The following is a 27813-nucleotide window of genomic DNA, read 5'->3' on the forward strand; positions in this document are numbered from 1 at the left end:
TTTAATTTCCCATCACTTGCCATCCTGTGGGCATCAAATCATGAGGAAAGAGTGATTACTGGCAATACCCTCTTTTTTTTCTGCACACATCCATGCACAATGCTGGATTTTTGAATCTTCTCATTTATAAGTTCTCACATTCATTTTGGAACCATTGTTGAGAAAGAACCTTTTTTAAAAAATCCATTTTCCCAAAGAGAACACATTTGGTTAATAAGGATAATGAAAGGATTCTAGTATGAGATTATTTTAAAAATATCACTTTTAGTTTAAAAAAATACATGACAGAAAGACATTTAAAAATTAGCAGGAAGTAGCAGAGCTACCAGCTTATGTTACTTAATTTCTAGTCTCTTGAGTAAGACTCTGAAAATGTGTGATTCCAACACAGGACAGCTTTTCTCCCGTACCCAGCTTCAAAGACTCGTCCTGGCATGCAGAGCTATTAAGATGCTCTTTTACTTTCCTAAAGTTGTCATAATAAATTACCACAAACTTCATGGACTGAAACAACAAAAAGTTATTCTCTAACAGTACTGCAAGCCAGAAGTCTGAAATCACTGTGTTGGCAGGGCTCTACTTCCTCCAAAGACTCCAGAGAAGTTTTCCCTGCTTCTTCTAGCTTCTGGAGACTTCAGTCATTTCTTGTCTTGTGGCGGAATAACCCAAATCCCTGCAAAAAGGCTCTTCTCGTAGCATTTTCCTCTGTGCTGGTCTCCACACCTACTCTTCATCTTATAAAGACATTTGCCATTGGATAGAGGACCAACTCCAGTCCAGGATAATCTCATCTAGAGAACTTTGATTTAATTACTTCTTCAAAAACCTTTTCTTAAATAAGTTCACATTCATATATTTCTGGTGAATTTACTTTGTTGGGTCCTATTCAATCTATAGAGACTGATCTATGGATAATAGGAAAGAGCTTTTCACATAGAACTTGAAAATCTATCAGTGAAAAATATTATACTGCTTCAATATCATAATTAAAGTACAAAAATTTACCAACCTATAATAGTTAATGAAAATAGACATTTATATCTTGAGTTGATTCCTAGTCACAGCAAAAGTAAATACAATTTTATTAGCATTAAACAGATTTTGTTTTAGAGAAAATTGCTACTTCACTATTAAGTCTGTCAGAATTATGGATTATAAATAAAAATCAGGTTCATGTACCAAGATATTAAAAAGATAATTTTGTGCCCTAGACATGAAATCAAACAGAAAATGTCAGAGATACATAATAGTTTAATGCTTTCATACTGGGCTGTAGCTATCTTTCTCTTATCATTACTATAAAATGTTACATGTTTCTCATTTGGTTTCAACCGTTGTGTTCCTTGTGAGATCAGGGGCCTGTGAATATAAAACACAGAGAAATTTAAAACAACTGGAATTTCTAGTAATATAAAGTAAAAAAAGTTTGCTTCAACTTGAGGATTATATTTTGGTATTTCCCAAACAACAGTCAGTGGTCAAATTTAAGTAAAGAGTAATGGAAAGAAGAAAATCACTTCACGGGTTATTTTTAAGAGAAAATATCGTCTTTAAAGAGGAGACAGTGGGGAGTGGGGGAGAGCAAGCGAAAGGAAGAAAAACAGGGAGTATAGAAGAATAAAGGAAGAGGGGGAGAAAGAATATGGAGAGAGGGGAGAGAGAGAGCGTGCACTACTTCTCTGGGGGTCTAGAAGGAAATGCTCATGTTGTCTCTTGCCCAGGAGTAAGAATTAGCTAAAAAGGAAGAAGGCAGCAAGGACTAGAACACAACATTTGTGAGCCTAAATCAGTAAGTCTGATTAAGCTCTTGTTTCTATTTCTCCACCAAATTAAAAAAATCCATGTAATCAAAATCTTATCTGACATTTTAGAAATTTTTGCATGTGAAATCCAGGAAATAATCTTTGGGAAACAGAATATTAAAAACCTTAAGCTCTTTATTGGAGCTAGTTTAAAAAATATTTAATAATATGATTTATCAGAGACAGTGATGCTTACCAAACCCCCATCCTTTCCAATCCCTCTGCAATGAGAGGGGAACATGTGTTATGTGTTGCTCTGGCCAATAAAATGTGAGCTAAAGCAGTCAGTGTTACTTTCCACTGAAGGCAGATAAAAACCCCTCATGATTCTCCCATTCAGCTCTAACTCCTAAGAATGAGAGTGAAGGTCACATGTTGTTATTGGAAACTCTAAAATTGGAAACTGCCTGAAATGCTGAGCCATCACATTGAGTTCAGCACACTGGAGAGCGTCACATCTACAGTACGCTTTATAAGTGGGAGAGCTTAAAAACTATTTTTTAAGCCATTGAGATTTGGGGATGGAGTATTATCATAGTATATACCCATCCTAATTTGTGTAATATATCTGGATTGTATGAGGTAAGCTGAGGTAATCCCTTAATAGATATGAAGCAAAATTAAATACTACAAAGTTGGTAGACATTAAATTTGCTTTTTAAAAACTGCATTCTCTGATACTTTCTGATACTTTTGTTGCTGTTAAAAAGAAAGTATAACTTTTTATTATTGGCTGCATGAGAAATCATTATTTTTCACTCTATTAACAGAAAGATCTATGATTCTAAAGTTCTCTTAAACATTTCTTAGCTCTTGTTAACTTAATACTTTTCACACAATTAGTTATATGAGAAAGACTGAAAAGCATTTATCTCTTCATACAGAATAATTTGTTTCAGATATTTGTAAATGATATATAGTAAATGCCATTTTCTTACATGTCTGAATTTTATACTTTTGCAAAAGCAAAATTCAAAGTCAAATGAATGATTTTTATTTTTGAACATCTTTTTGCAAAATGGGATCGATTTGAAAAAATTATCAAAACTTTGCTAAGCAATATAAATCATCTCCTTTTTTCCTTTTTATATGCTTATATGAGGCCTATAACAATTTTCCTTAAGTCCTCTGGGCCACCTAAATGACTAAGCCTCTTTTTAATAAACTTGCATATCTGTATTAAAACATCACCTGTTAGGGATCTTGATGAAAAGGACATGGGACCCAAACCTACCTACCTCTAATCCATGGTAATTACTGATATTTATTAAAAGAACTTGCCATTTCATGACACTTTTCGACATCAAATAACACATATGCATCAAGGCTATGATAACTACTTGCTGTACAATTTCTTTTAGTAAATATTGGTAACCTCCAATGGTTAGAGAAAGGTAGGTGGGATCTGTATTTCTTTCCTGTCAAGATTACTAACAGGTGACATGTTTCAATAAATACATACCTCTGAATAAATTCTCTTGACCAGGAAAAAAAAAAAACAAAACAGCTTACTATATGAGCCAGGAATTTCCTTATTCCTATACACAAAAGTAACAATGTTAAAATAAATTACCATACAGACAATTTATCACTGCTTCAATTTATGTTATGTATTTTTAAGACCATCTCCAGCTGCTTCATGTGGGCATTATGAATAGGAATTGGTGGGGTAGGGGTATGGAGACTCACTCTTTGCTCCCAGCATTCTTCTAGTACCCTCTAATGGTTTCTTCTACTGATGACATATTACAAGAACTAAAACAATGTGGATGTGCACCGTAATCCCAATATGTAATATCTGTTGCAGAATTTTCTTTTTTGTGTATCATGAAACAGTAATCATTTTCTTGAGCCATTTAGACTTAGCCATGAATTGAACATGGGCATGAATAGTTAAATATATTTTTTGCATAATTCAGTGTGTTCGTTTGTACAAATGAGTGTCATTCTAAAAAAGGTTTTATATATTTAAATGAAGAGTTAGTGAAATAATTGGGAGACACAGGACTTCATTCCAACAAAAACATTAGTTCAGAAAAGTAATAGAAAAACACACTAGTAAATCTGTGATGTATACTCTAAAGTTCATTAAAAAGAATCCAGAAGCAAACTATATAAAGTATAAAATCAACTAATTTTTGACAAGCATACCAAGAAGTCAAAATGATGAAATAATAGTTTCTTAAATAGAGGGTGTTAAGAAAGCCAGATATCCACATGCAAACAAATATATCCGTACACATCTTACACCACACACAAATTCAACACAAAATGGATTTAAAACCTAAATATAAAACCTAATACCATAAAACTCCTAGAATAATATGTGGGAGAAGCTCCTGGAAATTGTCCTTAGGAATGATTTTTTGAATATCACAACTAAATATTGGCAACAAAAGCAAAATAAACAATTGAGATTACATCAAAATAAGGAGATTTTGCACAGCAAAGGAAACAGTTAACAAAATTAAACAGCCTATAAATTAGAAGAAAATATTTGTGAGCTATATATCTGATAATGGGTTAATACCCAAGATATATAAAAATCTCATACAGCTTAGGAGCAATAAATAATAATAATATTAAAACTTGGCAAATGACATGAATAGACATTTCTCAGATAAAACATAAAAATGGCCAATAGGTATATGACAATGTACCAATCACTAATCATCAGAAAAATTGATATCAAAATCTCAGTAAGTTATCTCACACCTGTTAGAATGGCTACCATGAAAAAGACAAGATATAATACGTGCTGCTGAAGGTGTGGTGAGAAGGGAACCCTTTTACACTGTTGGTGGGAATGTTTATGAAGCCATTATATAAAACAGTAATGAGATTTCTCAACAAATTAAAAATAGAACTAACATATAGCCCAGAAATCTTTCTTCTGAATATATATCCAAAGGAAATGAAATCAGGAACTCCTAGAGATATTTGCACTCCCCTGTCCATTGCAGAATTATTCACAGTAGCCAAGATACTGAAACAACTTAAGTTTCCATGGAAACATGAATGAATGATGAACACACACACACACACACACACACACACGCACATTGAATATTATTTAGCCTTACAAAAAGGAGATCCTGCCTTTTTTGACAAAATATATAAACATGGAGAACATAAAACTAAGTGAATCAAGCCAGACACAGAAAAAACATACTGCATGATCTCACTTATATATGTGGCATTCAAGAAAAAAAAAAACTTGAATGCATAAGAACACAGAGAAGAACAGTGATTACCAGAGGTGGCGAGTTGAAAAATGTAGGCGCCGAAGTTGCAATTATGTAGGATGAAGAAATCTAGAGCTCTATTGTACAACATGAGGATTATAGTTAATAATATTGCTTTGGATAATGGAAATTTTCTAAGAGAGTAGATTTTAGGTGCTCTTACCAAAAAAGTAACCATGTGAAGATGATGGATACATTATTATAGTAACCATTTCATTATGTATACCAAACATCATGCTGTACAGCTGGAAAATGCATAATAAAAGATAAGCTATGTTCTAGCAGGAGCCCATTATTAATTATAGCTATAGATTGACCTCTTCTGCAGGAAAATTAAGGCAATATGTTACTAAATAAGTGACTAGCTTTCATTAAACTCCTGGAATGATAATTAGTAGGCAATGGTGGTATTGTGTTTTTCCTTATAAACAGGCAGCAGCACACTCATTTGTTTTAGTAGTCTAATGCTGCTTGTCAAAAGACGGTAAATAACCTGGAAGAATACGTGTCTACTCTGACTTTGTCTAAGTAACGCACCAGGTTTGTTTTATTGTTTATTTTCAATTGTGGCATAGACTGCAGAGAGTTACTTTAAAGGCTAAGGAGAAAAAAAATCATGCAGAATACTTTACACAACAATAACTTCTGGATGTACCTGGAGGATATTATGTTAAATGAAATAAGATAGACACAGAAAGACAAATATTGCACAGTCTCACACATACATGAAATCTACAAAAAGAAAAAAAAGACAGCTGATCTCATGGAACAGAGTAGAACAATGAGTACCAGAGACTGAGGAGGAGACAGGAGAGGGGAGGATAAGGAGAGGATGGTTAATGGGTACAAAGTTACAATTAGACAGGAGGAGTAAGTTCTGGTGTTCTATTGTAGAATAGGGTGACTATGGCATTGCACATGATAAAATAGCAAGAAGAGAGGTTTCTGAATGTTCTAACCACAAAGAAATGATAAATGTATCAGCTGATGGGCAAACTACCCTGATTTGATCATTATACAATTTATACATGTATCAAAATGTCAAATTATACCAAATAAATATGTGCAATTGCAATGTGTTAATTTTTTAAATTATACTTTAAGTTCTGGGGTACATGTACAGGTTTGTTAAATAGGTATATATGTGCAATAGTGGTTTGCTGTGCTGATCAACCCGTCACCTACATTAGGTATTTCTCCTAATGCTGTCCCTCCTCATGTCCCCGACCCCCTAACAGGTCCTGGTGTGTGATGTTCCCCTCCCTGTGCCCATATGTTCTCCAGGTTCAACTACCATTTTTAAGTGAGAATATGTGGTATTTACTGTGTTAGTTTGCTGAGAATGATGGTTTCCAACTTCATCAGTGTTTCCACAAAGGACACGAACTAATTCTTTTTTATGGCTGCATAATATTCAATAGTGTATATGTGCCACATTTTCTTTATCCAGGCTATCATTGATGGGCATTTCGGTTGATTCCAAGTCTTTGCTATTGTGAATAGTGCTGCAATAAACATACATGTGTATGTGTCTTTATAGTAGAATGATTTATAATCCTTTGGGTATATACACAGTAATAGCACTGCTGGGTCAAATGATATTCCTGGTTCTAGATCCTTGAGGAATCGTCACACTATCTTCCAGAATGGTTGAACTAATTTACGCTCCTACCAACAGTGTAAAAGCATTCCTATTTCTCTACATCCTCTTGAGCATTTGTTGTTTCCTGACTTTTTAATGATCACCATTCTAACTGGCATGAGATGGGGATCTCAATGTGGTTTTAATTAGCATTTCTCTAACAAACAGTGATGATGAGCTTTTTTTCATATTTGTTGACTGCATAAATGTCTTCTTTTGAAGTGTCTGTTCATATCCTTGGCTCACTCTTTGATGGGGTTGTTTTTTTCTTGTAAATTTGTTTACACTCCTTGTAAATTCTGGATGTTACTCCTTTGTCAGATAGACAGATTGTAAAATTTTCCTCTCATTTTGTAGCTTGCCTGATCACTCTGATGTGCACAAGCTCTTAAGTTTAATTAGATCCCGTTTGTCAATTTTGGCCTTTGTTGCCATTGTTGGTGTTTTGGTCATGAAGTCTTTGCACATGCCTATGTCCTGAATGGTACTGCCTAAGTTTTCTTCTAGAGTTTTTATGATTTTAGGATTTATGTTTAAATCTTTAATCTATCTTGGGTAATTTTTGTGTAAGGTGTAAGAAAGGAGTCCAGTTTCCATTTTCTGCATATATGGCTAGCCAGTTTTCTGCATACCATTTACTAAATAGGGAATCCTTTCCCCATTGCTTGTTTTTGTCAAGTTTGTCAAGGATCAGATGGTTCTAGATGTGTGGTGTTATTTCGGAGGCCTCTTTTCTTTTTCATTTTTCTATATATCTGTTTCAGTACTAGTATCATGCTGTTTTGGTTACTGTAGTTTTGTAGTATAGTTTGAAGTCAGGTAGTGTGATGCCTCCAGCTTTGTTCTTCTTGCTTAGGATTGTCTTGGCTATACAAGCTCTTTTTTCCTTCCATATGAAATTTAAAGTAGTTTTTTCCTAATTCTTTTTTCTTTTTTTATTGCATTTTAGGTTTTGGGGTACAAGTGAAGAGTATGCAAGATTGTTGCATAGGTAAACACATGGCAGTGTGATTTGCTGCCTTCCTCCCCTTCACCTATATCTGGTATTTCTCCCCATGCTATCTCTCTTCAACTCCCCACCCCCCGCTGTCCCTCCCGTATTTCCCCTCAACAGACCCCATTGTGTGATACTCCCCTCCCTGCATCCATGTGTTCTCATTGTTCAACACCCGCCTATGAGTGAGAACATGCAGTGTTAGATTTTCTGTTCTTGTGTCAGTTTGCTGAGAATGATGGTTTCCTGATTCATCCATGTCCCTACAAAGGATACAAACTCATTGTTTTTTATGGCTGCATAGTATTCCATGGTGTATACGTACCACATTTTCCCTGTCCAGTCTACATCGATGGGCATTTGGGTTGGTTCCAGGTCTTTGCTATTGTAAACAGCGCTGTAATGAACATTTGTGTGCATGTGTCCTTACAGTAGAATGATTTATAATCCTTTGGATATATACCCAGTAATGGGATTGCTGGGTCAAATGGAATTTCTATTTCTAGGTCCTTCAGGAATCACCACACTGTCTTCCACAATAGTTGAACTAATTTACACTCCCATCAACAGTGTAAAAGTGTTCCTATTTTTCTACATTCTCTCCAGTATCTGTTGTCTCCAGATTCTTCAATGATAGCTATTCTAACTGGTGTGAGATGGTATCTCAATGTAGTTTTGATTTCCATTTCTCTAATGACCAGTGATGATGAGCATTTTTTCATGTTTGTTGGACTCCTGTATATCTTCTTTTGTAAAATATCTGTTCATATCCTTTGCCCACTTTTGAATGGGCTTGTTTATTTTTTTCTTGTAAATCTGTTTTAGTTCTTTGTAAATTATGGATATCAGCCCTTTGTCAGATGGGTAAACTGCAAAAATTTTTTCCCATTCTGTTGGTTGCCGATTCACTCTAATGACTGTGTCTTTTGCTATGCAGAAGCTGTGCAGTTTGATTAGGTCTCATTTGTCTATTTTGGCTTTTGTTGCCAATGCTTTTGGTGTTTTAGTCATGAAGTCCTTGCCTAAGTCTATGTCCTGAATGGTTTTGCTTAGATTTCTTTCTAGGGTTTTTATGGTGTTAGGTCTTATGTTTAAGTCTTTAATCCATCTGGAGTTAATTTTAGTGTAAGTTGTCAGGAAGGGGTCCAGTTTCTGCTTTCTGCACATGGCTAGCCAGTTTTCCCAACACCATTTATTAAATGGGGAATCCTTTCCCTATTGCTTGTTTTTGTCAGGTTTGTCAAAGATCAGATGGTTGTAGATATGTTGTGTTGCCTTCGAGGCCTCTGTTCTGTTCCATTGGTCTATATCTCTGTTTTGGTACCAATACCATGCTGTTTTGATTACTGTAGACTTGTAGTATAGTTTGAAGTCTGGTAGTGTGATGCCTCCCACTTTGTTCTTTTTGCCTAGAATTGACTTGGCTATGCAGGCTCTCTTTTGGTTCCATATGAAGTTTAAGGTGATTTTTTCCAGTTCTGTGAAGAAGGTCATTGGTAGCTTGATGGGGATAGCATTGAATCTGTAAATTACTTTTGGCAGTATGGCCATTTTCACGATATTGATGCTTCCTAACCATGAATATGGAATGTTTCTCCATCTGTTTGTGTCCTCTTATTTCATTGAGCAATGGCTTGTAGTTCTCCTTGAGAGGTTCTTTATGTTCCTTGTTAGTTGTGTTTCTCATTATTTTATTCTCTTTGTAGTAATTGTGAATGGCAGTTCATTCTTGATTTGGCTCTCTTTAAGTCTGTTATTGGTGTATAGGAATGCTTGTGATTTCTGCACATTGATTTTGTATCCTGAGACTTTGCTGAAGTTGCTTATCAGTTTCAGGAGATTTGGGGCTGAAACGATAGGGTCTTCAAAATATACAATCATGTTGTCTGCAAATAGAGATAATTTGACTTCCTCCTTTCCTATTTGAATACCCTTTATTTCTTTTTCTTGCCTGATTGCTCTGGCTAGAACTTCCAGTACTATATTGAATAGGAGTGGTGAGAGAGGGCATCCTTGTCTACTGCCAGATTTCAAAGGGAATGCTTCCAGTTTTTGCCCATTCAGTATGATATAGGCTGTCAGTTTGTCATAAAGGGCTTTTATTATTTGGAGTTACATTCCGTCAATACCTAGTTTATTGAGGATTTTTAGCATAAAGGGTTGTTGAATTTTGTCAAAGGCCTTCTCTGCATCAATTGAGATAATCATGTGGTTTTTGTCTTTGATTCTGTTTATGTTTTGAATTACATTTATAGACTTGCATATGTTGAACCAGCCTTGCATCCCCGGGGTGAAGCCTACTTGATCATGGTGGATAAGCTTTTTGATGTGCTGTTGCAATCGGCTTGCCAGTATTTTATTGAAGATTTTTGCATCTATGTTCATCATGGATATTGGCTTGAAGTTTTCTTTTCTTGTTGAGTCTCTGCCAGGTTTTGTTATCAGGTTGATGTTGGTCTCATAAAATAATTTGGGAAGGATTCCCTCTTTTTGGATTATTTGGAATAATTTCAGAAGGAATGGTACCAGCTCCTCTTTGTATGTCTGGTAGAATTCTGCTGTGAAACCATCTGGACCTGGGCTTTTTTTGGGTGGTAGGCTCTTAATTGCTGCCTCAACTTCAGACCTTGTTATTATTCTATTCAGGGTTTCGACTTCTTCCTGGCTTAGGCTTGGGAGGAGGCAAGTGTCCAGGAATTTATCCATTTCTTCTAGGTTTACTAGTTTATGTGTATAGAGTTGTTTGTAATAATCTCTGATGATTGTTTGAATTTCTGTGGAATCTGTGGTGATATCCCCTTTATCGTTTTTTTATTGCATCTATTTGGTTATTCTCTCTTTTCTTTTTTATTAATCTGGAAAGTGGTCTTTTTTTAATCTTTTCAAAAAAACAGCTTCTGGATTTATTGATTTTTTTTCAAGGGTTTTTGTGTCTCTATCTCCTTCAGTTCTGCTCTTAGTTATTTCTTGACTTCTGCTAGGTTTTGAGTTTTTTTGATCTTGCTTCTCTAGCTCTTTCCATTGTGACGATAGGGTGTCAATTTTAGATCTTTCTTTGCTTCTCATGTGGGCATTTATTCCTATATATTTTCCTCTAGACACTGCTTTAAATGTGTCCCAGAGATTCTGGTATGTTGTGTCTTCATTCTAATTGGTTTTAAAGCACATCTTTATTTCTGCCTTCGTTTCATTGTTTATCCAGTCTGCATTCAAGAACCAGTTGTTCAGTTTCCATGAAGCTGTGTGGTTCTGAGTTAGTTTCTGAATTCTAAGTTCTAACTTGATTACACTGTGGTCTGAGAGACTGTTTGTTATGATTTCCATTCTTTTGCATTTGCTGAGGAGTGATTTACTTGTGATTATGTGGTCAATTTTAGAGTAGGTGTGATGTGATGCCGAGATGAATGTATATTCCTTGGATTTGGGGTGGAGAGTTCTGTAAATGTCTATCAGGTTTGTTTGGTCTCGGCTTGAGTTCAAGTCCTAGATATCCTTTTTAATTTTCTGTCTCGTTGATCTGTCTAATATTGACAATGGGGTTTTAAAATCTCCCACTATTATTTTGTAGGAGTCTAAGTTTCTTTGTAAGTCATTAAGAACTTGCTTTATGTATCTGGGTGCTCCTGTATTGGGTGCATATATATTTAGGATCATTAGCTCTTCTTGTTGCATTGATCCATTTACCGTTATGTAATGTCCTTCTTGTCTCTTTTGATCTTTGTTGCTTTAAATTCTATTTTATCAGAGATGAGAATTGCAACTCCTGCTTTTTTTTGCTCTCCATTTGCTTGGTAAATATTCCTCCATCTCTTTATTTTGAGCCTTTGTGTATCTTGCATGTGAGATGGATTTCCTGGATATAGCATACCAATGGGTTTTGGCTTTTTATCCAATTTGCCAGTCTGTGTCTTTTGATTGGGGCATTTAGAACATTTACTTTTAGGGTTAATATTGTTATGTGTGAATTTGATCCTGCCATTTTGATGCTAGCTGGCTGTTCTGCATGTTAGTTGATACAGTTTCTTCATTGTGTCAATGCTCTTTACTATTTGGTATGTTATTGGAGTGGCTGGTACTGGTTGTTCCTTTCTATGTTTAGTACTTCATTCAGGAGCTCTTGTAATGCAGGCATGGTGGTGAAGAAATCTGAGTACTTGCTTTTTCATAAAGGATTTTATTTCTCCTTCACTTATGAAGCTTAGTTTGGCTGGATATGAAATTCTGGGTTGAAAGTTCTTTTCTTTCAGGATGTTGAATATTGGCCCCCACTCTCTTCTGGCTTGTAGGGTTTCTGCTGAGAGATCTGCTGTGAGTCTGATGGGCTTCCCTTTGTGGGTAACCCAACCTTTCTCTCTGGCTGCCCTTAGCATTTTCTCCTTAATTTCAATGCTGGTGAATCTGACGATTATGTGCCTTGGTGTTGCTCTTCTTGATGAGTATCTTTGTGGGGTTCTCTGTGTTTCCTGGACTTGAATATTGGCCTGCCTTGCTAGGTTGGGGAAGTTTTCCTGGATAATATCCTGAAGAGTATTTTCCAGGTTGGATTCATTCTCTTCGTCACATTCAGGTGCACCTGTCAAACATAGATTAGGTCTTTTCCCATAGTCCCATATTTCTTAGAGTTTGTTCATTCCTTTTTACCCTTTTTTCTCTAATCTTGCCTTCTCATTTTATTTCATTGAGTTAATCTTCGACCTCTGATATCCTTTCTTCTGTTGGTCAATTCGGGTGTTGAAACTTGTGTATGCTTCAAGAAGTTCTCGTGTTGTGTTTTTCAGCTCTATGAATTCATTTATATTCCTCTCTAAGTTTTTTATTCTCGTTAGCATTTCATCAAATCTCTTTTCAATGTTCTTAGTTTCATTGCATTGGGTTATAACATGTTCTTTTAGCTCAGCAAAGTTTCTTATTACCACCTTCTGAAGCCGGTTTCTGTCAATTCATCACACTCTTTCTCCATCCAGCCTTATTCCCTTGGTAGTGAGGAGATGTGATCACTTGTAGGAGGAGAGGCATTTTGGTTTCTGGTGTTTTCATCCTTTTTGCACTCGTTTCTTCCCATCTTTGTGCATTTATCCGCCTTTCTTCTTTCTAGTTGTTGGCTTTCAGATTGGGTCTCTGAGTGGATGTCCAGTTTGTTGATGATGAAGTTATTTCTTTCAATTTCTTAGTTTTCCTTCTAACATTCAGATCCCGCTGAGGTCCACTCCAGGCCCTGCTTGCCTGGGGATCACCTGCAGTGGCTGCAAAACAGTAAGGGTTGCTGCCAGTTTCTGCTGCTATCATTGTCCCAGAAGGATACCTGCCTGATGTCAGTCTGAGCTCTCCTTTATTAGGTGACACTGGATATATGGGGGTCAGGAAGCTGCTTGAGGAGACAGTCTGTCCTTTGTAGGAGCTCAAGTGCTGAGGTGTGAGCTCCCTTGTTGATTCAGAGCTGCTGGGCAGGTACGTTTTAGTCTGCTGCAACAGAACTCCTAACCCCCACCCCCTTTTTTTCCCCAGGTGCTCTGTCTCAGGGAGTTAGGACTTTATTTATGAGTTTCTGTCATGCTGCTGCCTTTTTTCAGGGCTGCCCTGCCCAGCAAGGAGGCAGCCTAGTCACTGCCTGCCTGCAGAGGCTTTGCTGAGCTGCTGTGGACTCTGCCCAGCTGCCGTGTCAATTTCCCTGCAGTCCTGTTTATACAGGTATAATTAGAACTGCCTTGGCAATGGCATCCCACCTCTGTAATGGCGGACTCTCTCTGTAATGGTGGGCTGCCTCGGCAATGGTGGGCTGCCTCGGCAATGGCGGGCTGCCTCGGCAATGGCAGACTATCTCTGTAGTGGTGGACTGCCTCAGTAATGGTGGACGCCCCTCCCCCACAGAGCTGGACCGTCCTAGGTTCAGCTGTGCTTGCTGTGAAACTCTCAATCCAGAGCATTTCAGATTGCCATTTTTTTTTTGTGGGGGTGTCACCAGCCAAGCCTGATCACCTGGCTCCCTGCCTCAGACCCCCCCTTTTTTTTTTTTTTTTTTTTTCAGTTGAATGGGTGACTTTGTCTCCCAGGTGTTCCAGTCACTTGTTGGAAAGGTGCTGGGATCTGTGTGATTTCCTGTGTGGTGACCCACTGCACCAGCTGAAACAGCCGCGCTGACATTCATGGTGCTTTTTTTGTCCAGAAATCTCCTAGTCTTGTTCCCTGTTTCAGTCTCCTTTTTTATCAGTTGAATGGGTGACTCTGTTTCCCAGGACCTCCAATCGCCAGCTGAAATGGCAACCGGAGCCATGTATTTTGTTCAGAGATCCGAGGCACTGGGGCGCCAGCCAAAACAGCTGCGCCGGCCAAAACAGCCATGCTGATAACCCGTGGAGCTCCTTCACCTGGGAATCTGCTGGTGTGTGGACAATAAAAACCTGTCTGTAAATGAGGTATCCACTCACCCTCCGCATTTTCACTGGGAGCCACAATCCTGAACTGCTCCTAATTGGCCATCTTCGATCCTTCCCCTCCATTTTTTCCTAATTCTGTGAAGAAAGTCAATGGTAGCTTGATGGGAATGGCGTTGGATCTGTAAATTGCTTAGGGCCGTATGGTCATTTCATGATACTGATTTTTCCTTTTCATTAGCATGAAATGTTTTTCAATCTGTTTGTGTCCTCTTCTTTGAGCAGTGGTTTGTAGTTTTCTTTGATGAGGTCCTTCATATCCCTTGTAAGTTGTATTCCTAGGTATTTAATTCTCTTTGTAACAATTATGAATGGGAGTTCACTCATGATTTGGCTTTCTGTTTGTGTATTATTGATGTATAGGAATGCTTGTGCTTTTTGGACACGGATTTTGTATCCTGATACTTTGCTGAAGTTGCATATCAGCTTAAGGAGATTTTGGGCTGAAAGAATGGGGTCTTCTAAATATACAATCATGCTGCCTGCAAATAGAGAAAATTTGACTTGCTCTTTTCCTAATTGAATACCATTTATTTATTTTTCTTGCCAAATTTCCCTGGCCAGAACTTCCAATACCATGTTGAATAGGAGTGGTAAGAGAGAGCATCCTTGTCTTGTGCAGTATTTCAAAGGGAATGCTTCCAGCTTTTGCCGATTCAGTATGATATTGGCTGTGGGTTTCTCATAAATAGCTCTGATTATTTTGAGATACATTGCATCAATACCTACTTTATTGACTGTTTTCAGCATGAAGGGTACTGAATTTTATCAAAGGCCTTTTCTGCATCTATTGAGATAATCATGTGGTTTTTGTCATTGGTTTTGTTTATGTGATGGATTATGTTTATTGATTTGCATATGTTGAACCAGCCTAGCATCCCAGGGATGAAGCCAACTCGATCGTGGTGGGTAAGTGTTTTTATGTGCTGCTGGATTTAGTTTTCCAATATTTTATTGAGAATTTTCATGTCAATATTCATCATGGATATTGGCCTGCCATTTTCTTTTTTTGTTTTGTCTCTTCGAGGTTTTGATATCAGGATGATGCTTCCATATAAAATGAGTTAAGGAGGAGTCCCACTTTTTCTGATGTTTGGAAGAGTTTCAGAAGGAATTTTACCAGCTCCTTTTTGTATCTCTGGTAGAATTTGACTGTGAGTCTTTCGAATCCTTGGCTTTTTTTTTTTTTTCCGTAGGCTATTAATTCCTGCCTCAATTGTAGAACTTCTTATTGGTTTATCCAGGAATTTGACTTCTTCCTGGTTTAGTCTTGGGAAGGTTTATGTGTCCAGAAATCTATTCATTTCTTCTAGATTTTCTAGTTTATTTGTGTAGAGGTGTTTATAGTATTCTCTGATGGTAGTTTGTATATCTGTGGGATCAGTGGTGATACCACCTTTATCATTTTTTGTGTCTATTTGATTCTTCTCTTTTCTTTTTTATTACTCTGGCTAGTAGTCTATCTATTTTGATAATCTTTTCAAAAAACCAGCTCCTGGATTCATTGAGTTTTTTGAAGGGTTTTTCATGTCTCTATCTTTTTCGGTTCTGCTCTGATCTTAGGTATTTCTTGTCTTCTGCCAGCCTTGGAATTTGTTTGCTCCTGCTTCTCTAGTTCTTTTAATTGTGTTGTGAGGATGTTGATTTTAGATCTTTCCTCCCTTGTCTTGTGGGCATTTAGTGCTGTAAATTTTCCTCTAAACATTGGTTTAGCTGTGTTCCAGAGATTCTGGTATGTTGTGTCTTTATTCTCATTTGTTTCAAAGAATATATTTATTTCTGCCTTAATTTCATTATTTACCCAGTAGTCATTCAGGAGTAGGTTGTTCAGTTTCCATGAAGTTGTGGGATTTTGAGTGAGTTTCTTAATCCTGAGTTCTAATTTTATTGGACTGTGGTCTTAGAGACTGTTTGTTATAATTTCCGTTCTTTTGCATTTGCTGAGGAGTGTTTTACTTCCAATTATGTGGTCAATTTTATAATAAGTGTGATGTGCTGAGAAGAATGTATATTCTGTTAATTTGGTATGGAGAGTTCTGTAAATGTCTACTAGGTCAGCTTGGTCCAGATCTGAGTTCAAGTCCTGGATATCCTTGTTAATTTTCTGTCTTGTTGATCTAATATTGATAGTGGGGAATTGAAGTCTCTCACTATTATTGTGTGGGAGTCTCAGTATCTTTGTAGGTCTCTAAGAACTTGCTCTATGAATCTGGGTGCTTCTGTACTAGGTGTATAAATATTTAGGATAGTTAGCTCTTCTTGTTGCATTGATCCCTTTACCATTACATAATGTCCTTGTCTTTCTTTCTTTCCTTCTTTCTTTTTTTTTTTTTTTTTTGTCTTTGTTGGCTTAAAGTCTGTTTTATCAGAGACTAAAATTACAACCCCTGCCTTTTTTTTTTCCATTTTCTTGGTATATCTTCCTTCTTCTTTTATTTGTATGAACTTGATCCTGTTATTATGATGCTAGCTGGTTATTTTGCAGTTTTTTCATTGTGTCAATGGTCTTTACATTTTGCTTTGTTTTTTGCAATGGCTGGTACCAGATTTGTCTTCCAATATTTAGTGCTTCCTTCAGGATGTCTTATAAGGCAGGTCTGGTAGTGGCCAAATCCCTTAGCATTTGCTTGTCTGTAAAGGATTTTATTTCTCCTTCACTTATGAAGCTTAGTTTGGCTGGATATTAAATTCCAAATTGAAAATTCTTTTCTTTGATAATGTTAAATATTGGTTTCTACTCTCTGACTTGTAAAGCTTCTGCAGAGAGATCCACTGTTAGGCTGATAGGCTTCCCTTTGTGGATAATCCAACCTTTCTCTCTGGCTCCCCTTAACATTTTTTTCTTTCATTTCAACCTTGGTGAATCTGATGCTTATGTGTCCTGGGGTTGCCCTTCTCGAGGAGTATCTTGGTGTTGTTCTCTGTATTTCCTGAATTGGAATGTTGGCCTGCCTAGCTAGGAAGCTCTCCTGGATAATATCCTGAAGTGTGTTTTCCAACTTGGTTCCATTCTCCCTGTGACTTTCAGATACACCAATCCAATGTAGATTTGGTCTTTTAATATATTCTCATATTTCTTGGAGGCTTGTTCATTCCTTTTCATTCTTTTTTCTCTAATCTTGTCTACATGCTTTATTTCATTAAGCTGATCTTTAATCTTTGATATCCTCTCTTCTGTTTGATCGACTCAGCTATTGATACTTATGTATAATTCATGAAGTTCTTATGCTGTGTTTTTCAGCTTCATCAGGTCATTTATGTCCTTCTCTAAACTGGCTATTCTAGTTAGCAATTCCTCTAATATTTTTTCAAGGTTCTTAGCTTCCCTGCATTGGGTTAGAACATGGTCCTTTAGCTTGAAGGAGTTTGTTATTACTCACCTTCTGAAGCCTACTTCTGTCAGTTTGTCAAACTCATTCACCTTCCAGTTTTTTCCCTTGCTGGTGAGGAATTGTGATCCTTTGGAGGCGAAGAGGCATTCTGTTTTGAAATTTTCCCACTTTTTGCACTGGTTTTTCCTTATCTTCATGGATTTATCTTCTGTTGGTCTTTGCTGTTGGTGACCTTCAGATGGAGTTTTTGCGTGGTCTTCCTTTTTGTTGATTTTGATGCTATTGCTTTCTGTTTGTTAATTTTCTTTCTAACAGTCAGGACCCTCTTCTGCAGGTCTGCTGGAGTTTGCTGGGGGTCCACTCCAGGCCCTGCTTGCCTGGGTATCACCAGGAGAGGCAGCAGAATAGCAAAGATTGCTGCCTGCTGTTTCCTCTGGAAGCTTCATCCCAGAGGGGTACCTGCCAGATTCCAGCCAGAGCTTTCTTGTATATCTGTCGACCACTACTGGGAAGTGTCTTCCCATCAGGCAGCACGAGGGTCAGGGACCCACTTGAGGAGGCCATCTGTCCCTTAGCAGAGCTTGAGTGCTGTACTGGAATATCTGCTGCTTTCTTCAGAGTCAGCAGGCAGGAATGTTTAAGTCTGCTGAAGTTTCGTTCACAGGTGCCCATTCCCCAGGTGCTCTGTCCCAGGGAAATAGGAGTTTTATCTATAAACCCTGTCTTGGGCTGCTGCCTTTCTTTCAGAGATGCCCTGTACAGAGATGAGGAATCTAGAGAAGTAGTTGGGCCGCATTAATTAATTAATTAATTATACTTTAAATTCTGTGGTACATGTACAGAACATGCAGGTTTGTTACATAGGTATACATGAGCCATGGTGGTTTGCTGCATCCATTACCCTGTCATCTACGTTAGGTATTTCTCCTAATGCTATCCTTCCCCAAGCCCCCCACCCCCTGACAAGCCCCAGTGTGTGATGTTCCCCTCCCTGTGTCCAAGTGTTCTCATTGTTCGACTTCCACTTACGAGGGAGAATATGTGGTGTTTAGTTTTCTGTTCTTGTGTCAGTTTGCTAAGAATATTGGTTTCCAGCTTTATCCATGTCCCTGCAAAGGACATGAACTTATCTTTTTTTTATGACTGCATAGTATTCCATGACACCATGGATGTGTCACATGCCATCTTTTCTTTTTCAAGTCTGTCACTGATGGGCATTTGGGTTGGTTCCAAATCTTTGCTATTGTGAATAGTGCCACAATAAACATAACGCCTGCATGCATCATTATAAAAGAATGATTTATAATCCTTTGGGTATATACCCAGTAATAGCATTGCTAGGTCAAATGGTAACTCTAGTTCTAGATCCTTGAGGAATCACCACAATGTCTTCCACAATGTTTGAACTAATTTACACTCCCATGAACAGTGGAAAAGCATTCCTATTTCTCCACATCCTGTCCTGCATCTGTTGTTGTCTCTTGATTTTTTAATGATCACCATTCTAACTGGTGTGAGATGGTATCTCAATGCGGTTTTGATTTGCACTCTCTAATGACCAGTGATGCTGAGCTTTTTTCATATGTTTGTTGGCTGCATAAATGTCTTATTTTGAGAAGTGTCTGTTCATATCCTAGGCCCACTTTTTGATAGGGTTGTTTGTTTTTTTCTTGTAAATTTGTTGAAGGTCCTTTAGATTCTGGATATTAGCCCTTTGTCAGATGGATAGATTGCAAAAATTTTTTCCCATTCTGTCAGTTGCTGGTTCACTCTAATAATAGTTTCTTTTGTTGTGAAGAAGCTTTTTAGTTTAATTAGATCTCATTTGTCTATTTTGGCTTTTGTTGCTATCGCTTCTGGTGTTTTAGTCATGAAGTCCTTGCCCATGCCTACGTCCTGAATGGTTTTGCCTAGGTTTTCTTCTAGGGTTTTTATGGTGTTAGTTCTTATGTTTAAATCTTTAATCCATCTTGAGTTAATTTTTGTATAATGTGTAAGAAAGGGATCCAGCTTCAGCTTTCTATCCAGTTTTGCATATGGCTATCCAGTTTTCCCAGCAGCATTTATTAAATAAGAAATATTTTTCCATTGTTTGTTTTTGTCAGGTTTGTCAAAGATCAGATGGTTGTAGATGTGTGGTTATTTTGGAGGACTCTGTTCTGTTCCATTGGTCTCTATCTCTCTTTGGATACCAGTACATGCTGTTTTGGTACCAGTACCATGCTGTTTTTATTACTGTAGCCTTGTAGTATAGTTCAGGTAGCATAATGCCTCCAGACTTGGTTTTTTGTTTTTTGTTTTTTTCCTTAGGATTGTCTTGACTATGCATCTTCTTTTTTGGTTCCATATAAAATTTAAGGTATTTTTTTTCCCAGTTCTGTGAAGAAAGTCAATGATAGCTTGATGGGAATAGCATTGAATGTATAAATTACTTTGGGCAGTATGGCCATTTTTATGATACTGACTCTTCCTAACCACGAGCATGGAATGTTTTATATCTGTTTGTGTCCTCTCTTATTTCCTTGAGCAGTAGTTTGTAGTTCCCCTTTAAGAGGTCCTTCACATTCTTTGTTAGTTGTATTCCTAGGTATTTTATTCTCTTTGTAGCAATTGTGAATGGGAGTTCACTCATGATTTGGCTGTTTGTCTGTTATTGGTGTATAGGAATGCTTGTGATTTTTGCACATTTATTTTGTATCCTGATACTTTGCTGAAGTTCCTTATCAGTTTAAGGAGAATTTGGGCTGAGATGATGGGGTCTTCTAAAAATACAATCATGTTGTCTGCAAATACAGACAATTTGACTTTGTTTTTTCCTAATTGAATATGCTTTATTTCTTTTTCTTGCCCGACTGCCCTGGCCAGAACTTCCAATACTATGTTGAATAGGAATGGTGAGAGAGGGTATCCTTGATTGTGCTGGTTTTCAAAGAGAAGGCTTCCAGTTTTTGCCCAATCAGTATGATATTGTCTGTGGGTTTTTGTGCATCTTTGCACGTAAGATGGGTTATCTGAATACAGCACACCGATGGGTCTTGACTCTTTATCCAGTTTGCCAGTCTGTGTCTTTTAATTGGGGCATTTAGTCCATTTACATTTAAGGTTAATATTATTATGTTTGAATTTGTTCCTGCCATTATGATACGAGCTTGTTGTTTTGCCTGTTAGTTGATACAGTTTCTTCATACTGCCAGTGGTCTTTACAATTTGGCATGTTTTAGCAGTGGCTGGTGCTGCTTCCTCCTTTCCCTGTTTAGTGCTTCCTGCAGCAGCTCTTTTAAGACAGGCTGGTGGTGACAAAATTTCTCAGCAGTTGCTGTCCGTAAAGGATTTTATTTATCCTTTCCACATAAAGCTTAGTTTGGCTGGATATGAAACTCTGAAAAATCTTTTCTTTAAGAACGTTGAATATTGGCCCCCACTCTCTTCTCACTTTTAGTTTTTCTGCTAAGAGATCCATGCTACAGCAGCTTTGTGGTGCTGAGGTGGGCTCCTTAGACACTGTGGTCAGCTCTGCCCAGTCCTAACTTCCTGGAGGTTTTGTTTACATTGTTAGGGGAAAAACGCCCACTCAAGCCTTAGTAATTGCTAATGGCCCTCCCCTCACCAACCTAGAGCGTCCCAGGTTGACATCAGTCTGCTGTGCTGGCACTGAGAATTTCAAGTCAGTGGATGCTAGCTTGTTGGGCTTTCAGCCTCCTTTCCAGGGGAGTGAATGGTTCTGTCTAGCAGGTGTTCCAGTTGCCACTGCATGTGAAAAAAAACCAGCTAGTTCAGTGTCTGCCCAAATGGCCACCCAGTTTTTTGCTTGAAACCCAGGGCCTTTGTAGTGTAGGGACCTGAGGGAATATCAAGGTCACTGGGTGGTCAAGACTGTAGGAAAAGGGTAGTATCTGGGCCAGATAGCACTGTCCATCACATCAGGGTCTCTCAGGGCTTTCCTTAGCTAGGGGAGGGAGTTCCCCGACCCCTTACGCTTTTTGGGTTAGGGGATGCCCCGCCCTGCTTCAGCTCACCCTTTATGGGATGCACCCACTGTCTAACCTGTCCCAGTGAGATAAACCAGGTACCTCAGTTGGAAATGCAGAAATCACCCACCTTCTGCGCTGGTCTGGCTGGGAGCTGCAGACTGAAGCTGTTCCTATTTGGCCATCTTGCCCAGAAAAACCCATGCCGATCTTTAAAAAATAACAAATTCTATAAGGTTTACTGTCCTGCTGTCTCCATCACTAAATTACTCCCACTCGCAACCCCAACCATATACACATAGTACTAATAGCACACTTTCACTATTACCTGAGCTTACCTTTCTTGCTAACCTTTCATTCTGTGAGAAATGAAAGATGATCAGAAGCCACTGAGAAACTGGCAAAATGCCATTTATAGCAGCATATGTTTGGCAGCAGGACTTAGTCCTGTTGTTAAAAAAGAAATTCTTGGTAAATGCAAGTATATCTAAAAAATGATCCTACCTCTGATGTATTCTTTTGCAGGAAAGTGGATTTTACTCCCTTTTAATAGGCTTTACATGAATACTCTTTGAAGGGAAAATCATATTGCTTTCAGTAGAAGTCCTTTCTTTTCATTTATTTTCCATATCATGCATCTCTTTCTTTTTCCATACCTTGGTGGATCTCAGTTTATTAAAAGTAGTAGTTGATCAACAAAGAAGGAAGTAATTATTATCCAACTCTTAGTATATTTCCTCTGTTTTAACTTGATTCCATACTTCAACTTTAGTTTACTTCAACTAATAATAATAAAATAAACAGACCTTTCTACATTCTGAAGAAAAGCAGTCCAGTTAAATTCTTTAGAAGGTGAAGAGAATTAAAGGTATATTTGTAATGCAAAAACTATTTTATATGTAACAAGGCCATTTAAAGGTCTCTATCTAACCAAACACGTGTGATAGTAACTATAAATGAGGTATTATTTATCATCTAGTAAAATAAGTAGTTACCAACAGTTGATATTGAAAACACAGTAAAATATGAACATTAGGATAATAATAGAATAATGTGCTAACATATTTTGAACTGACATGTAAACCAACTACAGTTTGTGGTGCTTTACCTGCATTGTCTCATTTAAATCCCAAAATAATTCAGTTAGTGGGTACTCTTATTATCTTAGTATGAGAAGTGAGGGAACTAAGGTATAGTGAGACTAATTAACTATTTTTAATAGAAATTAATGAGTACTTTTGTGGTTAATGAATTAGCTATTTGCCAACCAAAGATATTCCCTAAATATATATTTAATATAGAACATAAATACATAATAAATATAATAGGATATAAGCATATATTAATACATAATATATAAAATATAAATGATATATATACTTAATATATTAAAATAGAAATATATAGTTGCATATAAATATATACATATACAATTGATAATATGAAATACACACATGAACACATACACATGAAAGACAAAGAATTTTCATTCCCATAAGGCTTTTTGCATTTCTGGACATCTTGCGAGTGAGACCCATTTGTCCTCTTTTATTTTGAACTATTTTCATTCCAATGATGTCTGTACAGTAAATAGCCCTGGAAGACAGAGATAGTGTCTTTGTCTAGAACCAAAAGAGACTTGCTTATTAGGCTTGGGAGATAGAGACAGTGCTACCGTCCACAGCAAAAGGCTGGCATGCTAGCCATTCATCAGAAAAGATTCAGGTTCCCTAAGCTCACGGTTCCTCTCCTGTAATGCAGTCCATTGTGTGTGCCAGTGGTACTTGATCCTCTTCAAGGATCTCTGTGGAAATTAGGACTGAGGAAAAAGAATGATAAATGCTGATAATGTGTCTTTTGCTAACGTCTAATAAGCTTCTTTGCTCGTGACCCAGGCATCTTGTGTCTTCTGCCAGCATTTATGGAACTGTGACAGGCTGGCTTGTTAGCTTACAAAGAAAATAAAAATCTAGACGCTTCATAAACTCTTTTTCTGCATTCTGATAAACAGATATTCTGTCTCTTTTCTAGGATATTTCTCAATGTTTAAAGAGTAACAAAATGTACTTACTATCATAGTTAGCTTTTTTAAAAATTCTTTTCAAATAGTGGAATAGAAAAATGGTGGAGGAGCATAATGAAAGGCTCAAGAAAAGACAATTTGGTCAAACAGTCACATAAGCATAAACCTTGTGTGACTGTGTATTTGCTGTCTTATTCTAAACCACGTGCTTTTTGAACATTTAGCGTAACCAAACTGCTAATAAGTCCCATCCTTCTCTGAAGAAGCAGTCTATCCCATATTCTTTCTGAACTGGGGGATGAATATTTCTCACATAAAGCATAAGTTGACAGCATAAATATAATTTGGTGACAGACAAATAATTCTTTATAAGAGTTATTGTGTTGAAAGATAGTAGTTCCCCTGGAACCAGGCAATAAATGCGAACCCCCTTTCAGTGAAAAGTGAAATAGATACTTATTTTAAACTTTTCTTAGCATAATTCTAGATATGTTAGGAAATGATACTCCTAATAGCCAGTGACTTTTTAGGTTTATATCTATACAAACACATGTATTATATGATCATGTAAACATTATTTTACTGGCTGAGTATGGTGGCTCACACCTGTAATCCCAGCACTTTGGGAGGCCAAGGTAGGCCAACTGCTTGAGCCCAGGAGTTTCAGAACAGCCTGGGCAATATGTCAAAACTCCATCTCTCTCTATCTCTCTCTCTCTCTCTCTCTCTCTCTCTCTCTCTCTGGTAAAATGAAAAAAAAATATTATTTTGCTAGCAGCAAATTATTACTATGATTTCTAAGGGTAATACCAATATTTAAAGTTAATGGTTAATATACATAGATATATTAAGTTTCAGGAAATACATATTTAGGGAAATTCCTTAGTAACTCTTATCTTTAAAAATTTCCACCTGATGTGCATGGGGGTGTGTGCCTATAGTCCCAGCTACTCCAGAGGCTGAGGCTGGAGGATAGCTTGTGTCCAGGAGTTCTGGGCTCTAGTGCGCTATGCTAATCAGGTGTCTGCATTAAGTTCGTCATCAATATGGTGACCTCCCAGGAGCACAGGACTACCAGGTTACCTAAGGAGGGGTGAACTGGCCCAGGTTGGAAACAGAGTAGGTCAAAACTCCCGTACTGGTAGTAATCCGTAGTGGGATTGCACAAGTGAATAGACACCTCACTCCAGCTTGGGCAACACAGCGAGACCCTGTCTCTTTAAAAAAAAAAAAATTCCACCTAAAACAACTGATTCATTTTGGGTTTGCTTGTATGAGTTGATATATAACTGTTTTGTTACTTATTTATTTACTTTTTAAGAGAGGGTCTTGCTCTGCCACCCAGTCTAGAGTGCAGTGGCACAATCATGGCTCACTGCAGCTTTGGACTCCTGCACTCAAGTGATTATCCCACTTCAATCTGCCCCATAGCTGGGACCACAAGCATGCACCCAAATAGCAGGCTAAATTTTTAGTTTTTTGTAGAAACAGGGTCTCCATATGTTTCCCAGGCTGGGTTTGAACTCCTGGGCTCAAGAAATCCTCCCACATCAGCCTTCCAGTGGTTGGAATTACAGGCATGATCCACTGTGTCCAGCTTGATTTAACTGTTTTAATTAAGGCCAAAGCTCACGTTTTTCCTTACTCTTTACACAGTCATATTATTCTCTGATTTGTGAAACAGTCTCTTCCTTCTCTAGCTCCTTGAGTCAGATGTATCCCTTCTATGTTAGGTAGGGTAATGCTTGCTGTATTAACAAACCCGTTCTCAAATTTCAGTACCTGAAGACAATGAATGCTTATTTTTTCATTGGTGTATAGTCCCATGCACTTGCTCTTGGTCGATGAAATATAAGGTTCTACTTCATACAGTCATTTAGGGAACCAGGATGATGGAGGTTGTGCCATTGCCAACACGTATCTTCCTGGCTGATTATTCAGCTGGTAAAGAGACACCAAGTCACACTGGGTGGATATTCAGTGGGTAGCAAGAGAGAAAAAATACAAAAGTATTCCCACTTCAGACCACCTTTGCAGAAAAGTGACCCACATAAATTTGTCCTATGTTTTACAGTTAAGAATTAGTCATGAGACCCCTTTGAGATACAAGAATGGCAGACAAGTACAGTCCATTACTGGGCAGTTACTTCTTAAAAATAAACTCCCAACTACCAAAGGAAGTCATAAATTTTGGTGGGCAACTAACTTTCCCTGCCTCATTCCCCACTCTTAGCAATTACTCTCCAAGTCCATTTTAAGGCCTATCCGTATTAAAAATGCATTCATTTAACTGTTACTAAATATTGTTAATGGGCCTGCAAAACATTCCGTAGACACATGGAAGCACTGATTCATTCTACTCTAAGTAGTATAGAATTATGCAAACTTATACCAGATATGATCGGTGGAGTCACTAGGGAGCCATCTGCACTAGATATTATAATATATACTGCTAATTTTATGTGACCCTACCTGTTGTAAGCATGATGTGAGGCCTGTAAGGTAAATATGTATCACCAAACTTGTTTATAGAAAGTACCCTTCTCTAAAAAATAACAATGGTAAAATATATTCTAATTATCAGATTTTTCTCAGAACAATAAGATAATGTACACATTCAAGGATTCAAAAGGAAATCAGTGGAGTGTATATGGAGAAGAAAAACATAATTTAGTTCTCAAAACATGTAGTTATTAATACCAACATAAGTCCATTACATTTTATACATGGATATGCCAAAAGCTATGGCAGTCAAGTTCTTGTCCATGACTATACAAGCTATGAGCAAATGAAAACTGAAACTCAGATCTTCCAGTCTTGTGCTGTTTCTTAATCAAGCTGTGATACAGTTTAGATATTTGTCTTCTCCAAATCTCATGTTGAAATTTTATTTCCAATGTTGGAGGTGGGGCCTAGTGGGAAATGGATCCTTCTTGAGTAGCTTGCTGCCTTCCCTGAGGTAATGAGTAAGTTCTCACTATATGAGTTTACAGGAGAGCCTGTAAATAAAAGAGCATAATACCCATAAAGAGCATAATACCCATCCTCTCTTGCTCGCTGCCTCACCATGTGACATGCCTACTCCCCCTTTCCCTTCTGCCACGACTTATGGCTTCCTGAGGCCCTTACCAGAAACAGATGCTGGGGCCATGCTTCTTGTACACCCTGCAGAACCATGAGCCAAATAATCCTCTCAACTTTATAAATTACCCAGCCTCAGGTATTTCTTTATGGTTATGAAAACAGACTAACACAAGCTGACATTCTAACAAGATTAAGGATGACTAGAGCTTCTATGGTAGAATGCCATGTGTTTACTCTGTGGCTTCTTCTGAGTCTGTATTTTAGGCTATGATAAATTAGAGTACCATTGGCTTTAGGGATTAACAGTAATAATACTTTTTTGAAAGTAATTCTGTTCATCTGTTTTCTTGCTATTTAACAAAACCTATCAAAAAAATGTGAGGAGTATCAAACTCACAAGAGAACTGAAAAAAAGATTTCAGGTAGTCATTGCCATATGTAATCTTGTACAATAGTAGTGCTTTCTGTCATTTGAAGTCAGATACCAGAAGGGGCTTTACATAATGTTATCCCACTGGATCTTCAAATAATCTTTTGCAGTGCTCATAATCGGCACATATTACCAATTTTACAGCTGAGACAATAAGTAACTGAGTAAATAAGAGACAGAGTTGGTATTAATGTTGAAGAATGTCTTATCCTATGCCATTCCCTTTCTCCATGCTTGTACTTTCTTTTAATGAGTTTCAGAACAGAACATATGGTTAATCTAGTATATGGTATTATTAGTGAGTGTATTACAATTCTCTGGAGAGAGAGAGAGACACACAGTGAGATAGATAGAAAGGTAGGTAGGTAGGTAGGTAGGTAGGTAGACAGACTGACAGCAGACAGACAGACAGGTGACAGGGAATTTATTAGAAGGATTGGCTCATGTGATTATAGAGACTGAGAAATCTTGAGATAGGCCATCTGCAAGCTGAAGCCCCTGGGATGCTGATAGCATGGCTCAGTCCAAGTTCCCAAGTCTCAGAATCAGAGATTCTGAATGATGTAAATCTGTCTGAGGTCAAACGCCCAAGAACCCAGGAGGCTGCTGCTATAAGTTCTGGAGTCCAAAGGCCATGAAACTGAAGTTTTTATCCAAGAACAGGAGAGGAAGAATTTTTCACAGTTGCAGCAGATGGATGGACCCATTAGCTTTTCCCTGTTTTTGTTTTCTCTGAACTCCCAGAAGACTGGATGGTGCCCACCCATTGCATATGTAAGCTAGTACAATAGCAATACTTTCTGTCATTTGAAATCAGATACTAGAAAGTGCTTTATATAATGTGATCCCACTGGATCTTCAA

General features: G+C 37.6%; 1 long non-coding RNA gene across 1 annotated transcript in view; it reads left to right on the top strand.

Moving 5' to 3' along the window:
* Nucleotides 1-27813, top strand: part of LOC116549702 — a 365541-nt gene that overhangs the window by 310415 nt on the left and 27313 nt on the right. The window lies entirely within an intron of this gene.

Source organism: Sapajus apella, unplaced genomic scaffold (assembly GCF_009761245.1).
Source record: "Sapajus apella isolate SASKATOON/1434 unplaced genomic scaffold, GSC_monkey_1.0 scaffold6, whole genome shotgun sequence".
Lineage (NCBI taxonomy): Eukaryota > Metazoa > Chordata > Mammalia > Primates > Cebidae > Sapajus > Sapajus apella.